At 41.5% G+C, this 5,719-nt stretch overlaps 1 pseudogene; it reads left to right on the forward strand.

Moving 5' to 3' along the window:
- Nucleotides 1-745: 745 nt before the first annotated feature.
- Nucleotides 746-1,169, forward strand: LOC105518777 (annotated as a pseudogene).
- Nucleotides 1,170-5,719: the final 4,550 nt, after the last annotated feature.

The following is a 5,719-nucleotide window of genomic DNA, read 5'->3' on the forward strand; positions in this document are numbered from 1 at the left end:
AGTTGATCAGAGCCACGTTGTAATTAATGATGAACAAGTTGAATACTGGACTTCAGAAACTTGATAATCCTGGCCACATGGAGACCTTTACTGATGTGGGAATACTGTGTATACTGAAGTTTTGCATCTTGTAGGAATTTTTAGGCTTCCAGAATCATGCTAGGTCTCTCATTAAATGTGTGTGTGTGTGTGTGTGTGTGTGTGTGTGTGTGTGTATATACGCACACACATTTATATATAATACATAAAGAAAAAATCATTAATGATATGCTCAGAAAATATTCAGACCAAACAATTAGACATGCATTGGGGGTACATCACTTTGGCTAGCATACCAATAGATGTGATAACATTATTTACACTATACATCAATATATGGCCTTTACTTTCCATCGTTCAAGATGTTGAAGTGGGCCAAGCGCAATAGCTCAAGCCTGTAATCCCAGCACTTTGGGAGGCTGAGGTGGGTGGACCACCTAACGTCAGGAGTTCGGGACCAGCCTGGCCTACATGGTGAAACCCTGTCTCTACTAAAAATACAAAAAAAAAAAGAAAAAGAAAAAGAAAAAAAGAAAAAAAGCTGGGCGTGGTAGCAGGCACCATAATCCTAGCTTTGGGAGGCTGAGGCAGGAGAATTGTTTGAACAGGGGAGGTGGAGGTTGCAGTAAGCCGAGATCATGCCATTACATTCCAGCCTGGGCAACAAGAGTGAAAATCCATCTCAAAAAAAAAAAAAAAATGATAGATGTTGAAGCGAGGATGTGGTGGGTCCTCTGGTGTGAAGTTCCGAATTTCTCTGGGTCTTCCAGCAGGAGCTGTGATCAACTATGCTGACAGCACAGGAGACAAAAGTCTGTATATCATCTCCAGGAAGGGGATCAAGGGGCGGCTGAACAGACTTCCCGCTGCTGATGTGGGTTACATGGTGATGACCACAGTCAAGAAAAGGCAAACCAGAGCTCAGAAAAAAGGTACCTCCAGCAGTGGTCATTTGACAACAGAAGTCATACCGGAGAAAAGATGGCATGTTTCTTTATTTTAAAGATAATGCAGGGGTCATAGTAAACAATAAAGGTGAGATGAAAGGTTCTGCCATTACAGGACCAGTAGCAAAGAAGCATGGAGATTTGAGATCCTGGATTGTGTTTAATGCTAGAAGCATTGCATGATTCTCCAGGATATTTGTTTTTGCTTTTTTCTTTCTTTTTTTTTTTTTGTTTTGTTTTATTAATTAAAATAAAAATAAACTTTAAGCCAATTAAAAAGTATTTGTTCCCAAAACAAAACAAAATCCCCCAAAAATATACGGCCTTTAAATGTGCCTTCATTAAGGGAATGATAATAGTCTAATTACCTAGTGCTTACTATATTCCAGGGACTATTGTAAGTTGCACAGCAACCCTGTGAGATAAGCATTATTGTCAGCCCATTTTACAGATAGGGAAATGAGGCAACTTGCCCAAGTTCCTAAGTGGCAGATCCAAGAACTTAATCCAGTTAGCTTGGTTCCAGAATCCACAGATGTGTATCATGAGATATCAAGGATAGATCCTTCAAAAAGAGAAACCAATCTTTGTTAATGGTTCACTAATCTACTGTTTTGCTATCTAGTAGAACTGCTAATACAGTATTATAACAATTATTTATTATGACTATTACATTTAGAATAAAAAATGGAACGAGTAGGCCAGTTTGCCTGGAATGGAAGGTTCACTTAGGACATAAGAGGAAGGTGTTGATAAGGGCCTAACTGTCAAGGAATCCTAACAAGAAAGGCTCTAGAGGATGCCACTGAAAGTTTTTGATGTGAGGAAAACAGTATTTGAGGAAATGTAATTTAACAGTAGAGTGCAAATATAGGAGGGAAAAAGAGATGAGCTATTGGGATCAGGTAAACTATATTTTTTACCCAAGTGCATGCATGTAATAATGATAGTAGTAGGGATGAAAATAATCAATGTACAGAAACTTTCAAGGCAAAAACCCAAATGAAACTCTGGATATTGGCTAGAGTGAGATAATTGAGGAAAATGGAAAATAACAATTTAGGATTAAATCTCAGACTTTCTGCCAAAGTGATGAGGTGACAGATAAGGGGAAGTTTCTTTCTTTCTTTTCTTTTCCTTTGTTTTCCTGAGATGGAGTCTTGCTCTGTCACTCAGGCTGGAATGGTGTAGTGGCGCGATCTCAGCTCACTGCAACCTCTGCCTTGGGTTCAAGTGATTCTCCTGTCTCAGCCTCCTGAGTAGCTGGAATTCCATGTGGGTGCCACCACATCTGGCTAATTTTTTTTTTTTTTTAATTTTTCAGTCGAGAGGGCATTTCACTATGTTGACCAGGCTGGTCTCGAACTCCTGACCTCAAATGATTCACCTGTCTCAGCCTCCCAAAGTGCTGGGATTACAGGTGTGAGTCAAGGCACCCAGACAAGATAAGGGGAAGTTTCAGTGGCAAATGGATTCAGACACGATTTCAGCCTGGACATCTATGACACTTGGGGCCAGAGTATTGTTTGTTGTGGGCACTTCCCTGTGCATTACAGGATGCTTAGCAACACTCTTGGCCTCTACTCACTAGATGCCAGTAGCACCCTTCCCAGTGCGACAGTGTCTCCAGACATTGCTACATGTGTCCTGGGATGGGGGTGGGCTGTGGAGGGAAAGCAATAAAATCACCCTTGATTGAGAAACACTGGTTTAGGGAATTAGGGTGTGAGTTTAGTAGAGGAGTTTGAGGCAGTAGGTGGGACAAACAGGTGAGAGCATCAGGAGGCCTGGGAAGGGCAAAACTGTCCAGAGAGGGGAGAGAGAGAGAGAAAGAGAGATCAGAGCTGAATAGGAAGATTTGAAAGTATTTTATTATCCACAAAGGAGCCATAGTGGATAAGATATCCAAAGTGGGGATTTAGAACACCACCAACAAAAGACCATACAACTCTGGAATAAACAAACTCAAAGGAAGAAAAACTACCCATGAAGGAAACAGAGGCAGTGTCCTGAGGAGACAAGAAGCCCCAAGGCTTGGCAATGTGATCAATCCCAAAGGTGAGAGCTGTGCGAAGGAGGGAAACCTGCAGTTCTCCAGGAGTGACAGAGAAACCATTTGGATAGACACTATGGGTTAGAGCCAGGCGTGGTGCCTCATGCGTATAATCCCAGCACTTTGGGAGGCCAAGGTAGGTGGATCACTTGAGGTCAAGAGTTCAAGAATAGCCTGGCCAACATGGTGAAACTCTGCTTCTATCAAAAATAAGAAAATTACCTTGGCTTGGTGGTACATGCCTGTAATCCTAGCTACCGGGGACTGAGGCATGAGAATCGCTTGAACCAGGAATGGAGAGGTTGCAGTGAGTCCAGATTGTGCCACTGCACTCCAGCCTGGGCAACAAAGCGAGACCCCATCTCAAAACAAAAACAGAAACAAAACAAATGACAACAACAACAAAACCAAAACTGTTGGTTAGGATGATGAGCAGGTCCCCAGGAAAGATAAATTACATTGAGGTCTCTGTGGGTGGTGGTAGGGTGATGGTATTGAAACTAGATTTCAGAAATGTAAAGAGTGAGTGGATGGTGAAGAAGAGAGGGTGGCTGGATTATTCTTTGAGGGACCTTTGGCACTGAAATTAGAAAATGGTAAGGTCAATTAAACAGGAAGAATTTGTGTTTTTAAGAGATAGAATGACATGGGGAGTTTTATGAAAAGCAGTCAGGGAGAAATCTCTGACAGACCAGGGTCTCAAAGAAAATTCAACGGCTCTGTTTTTTTGTTTGTTTGTTTTTGTTTTTTGAGACGGGGTCTCACTCTGTCACCCAGGCTGGAGTGCAGTGGCGCCATCTCGGCTCACTGCAACCTCTGCCTTCTAGGCTCAAGTGATCCTCCCACCTCCCAGGCTCAAGTGATCTTCCAGCCTCAGCCTTCCTAGTAGCTGGGACTAAAGGCACATGCCACCATGCCTGGCTAATTTTTGTATTTTTTGTAGAGACGGGTTTTCACCATGCTAACGGGCTGGTCTTGAACTCCTGAGCTCAAACAATCTGCCTGCCCCAGCCTTGCAAAGTGCTCGGATGACAGGCATGAGTCACTGTATCAGGCTAAAGGCCCTGGTTTGATCTTCAAACAAGAAGGCAAACTTTTGGGATGAACATAGTGCTGTAAACACCTCTTCTTAGAAATCTCAAGAGCAAAACATGGAAGAGAAAATAAAGATGCCAATTTACTTCTTGGTGAAACAGGAAAGCCAACTTGAAAAAAAAACTTTGGATGGGGCACGGTGGCTCATGCCTGTAATCCCAGCACTTTGGGAGGCCAAGGCGGTCGGATCACCTAGGTTGGGAGTTCGAGACCAGCCTGGCTAATGTGATAAAACTCTGTCTCTACTAAAAATACCAAATTAGCTGGGTGTGGTGGCTCATATCTGTAATCCCAGCTACTCAGGAGGCTGAGGTAGGACAATTGCTTGGACCCGGGAGGCGGAGGTTGCTGTGAACTGAGATCGCACCATTGCCTTCCAGCCTGGCAACAGGAGCAAAATTCCGTCTCAAAACAAAACAAAACAAACTTTGTAAGGGAAGGGGGTCATGATATGCCTTTAGTGTTTTTTGATGTTTGAATCATATAAATGTATATCACTTTTTGCAAAACAATTAATAAATTTTGTCCAAGGAAAGGCAAGATCTGGAAAATAAAATGTCACACTGTTTTGGTCTTCTCTCAAAAAAGGAATTCCAGAATTACATAGTGCAGAATTTTTAAAACGCATCACTCATGGGTGTGGGACTGTATAACATTAGCCTTTTGCCAATTGCCTGAGTCAGTTGTTCGGTTATTGAAGCCAGAGGACTGTAGTAGTCTTAAGTAAGTGCAGCTGAGAGGGAATATCTTAGACAATTTGTATGAAAAGTATATTTTAATACACTAAAAGTCTATGGAATCATCCACTTTTTAAAGTTTGTTTGATGTATAATCTTGAGTCCCTTAGAGGAAAGACTTTTCAGCAACCAAAATCCTTCATTTTTAAATGTACTTTCCATTTTTATCAACACGTCCATCTGTCTATGCATTTAGGATTTACTAGAATCAGAGATAATTACCAGGTACAAAAATTTCAGATTGTTAATTTATTCTAAATTTGATTATAAAATTTTATTTTTTAAATCTGTATTCTAAAATTACACACATTCATTGCAACGTTTATTCTAAAAGTTTTACATGCTACTCTCTTGATCACAGAGAGGAGCATCTATCCTGTTTTTTGTTTGTTTGTTTTTGAGATGGAGTCTCGCTCTTGTTGCCCAGGCGGAGGACAATGGCGGGATCTCGGTTCACCACAACCTCCACCTCCCAGGTTCAAGCAATTCTCCTGCCTCAGCCTCCCAAGTAGCTGGGACTACAGGCGTGCAGTGCCATGCCCAGCTGATTTTGTATCTTTAGTAGAGATGGGGTTTCTCCATGTTGGTCAGGCTGGTCTCCAATTCCTGACCTCAGGTGATCTGCCCACCTCGGCCTCCCAAAGTGCTGGGATTACAGGTGTGAGCCATCATGCCTGGCTATATACTATTTTAAAAGTTTCAGTGAATGTGTGTAATTTTAGAATAAAATATAATTCCATTCTAAAGTATTCTAAAATCTTTTAAAATTATTTTATTCTAAAATTGCACCCATTCACTGAAAATTTTAAAACGGTGTATATGCTACTGTCTGTAATCAAGAAAATCTC

The sequence above is a fragment of the Colobus angolensis genome, unplaced genomic scaffold (assembly GCF_000951035.1).
Source record: "Colobus angolensis palliatus isolate OR3802 unplaced genomic scaffold, Cang.pa_1.0 Scaffold33, whole genome shotgun sequence".
Lineage (NCBI taxonomy): Eukaryota > Metazoa > Chordata > Mammalia > Primates > Cercopithecidae > Colobus > Colobus angolensis.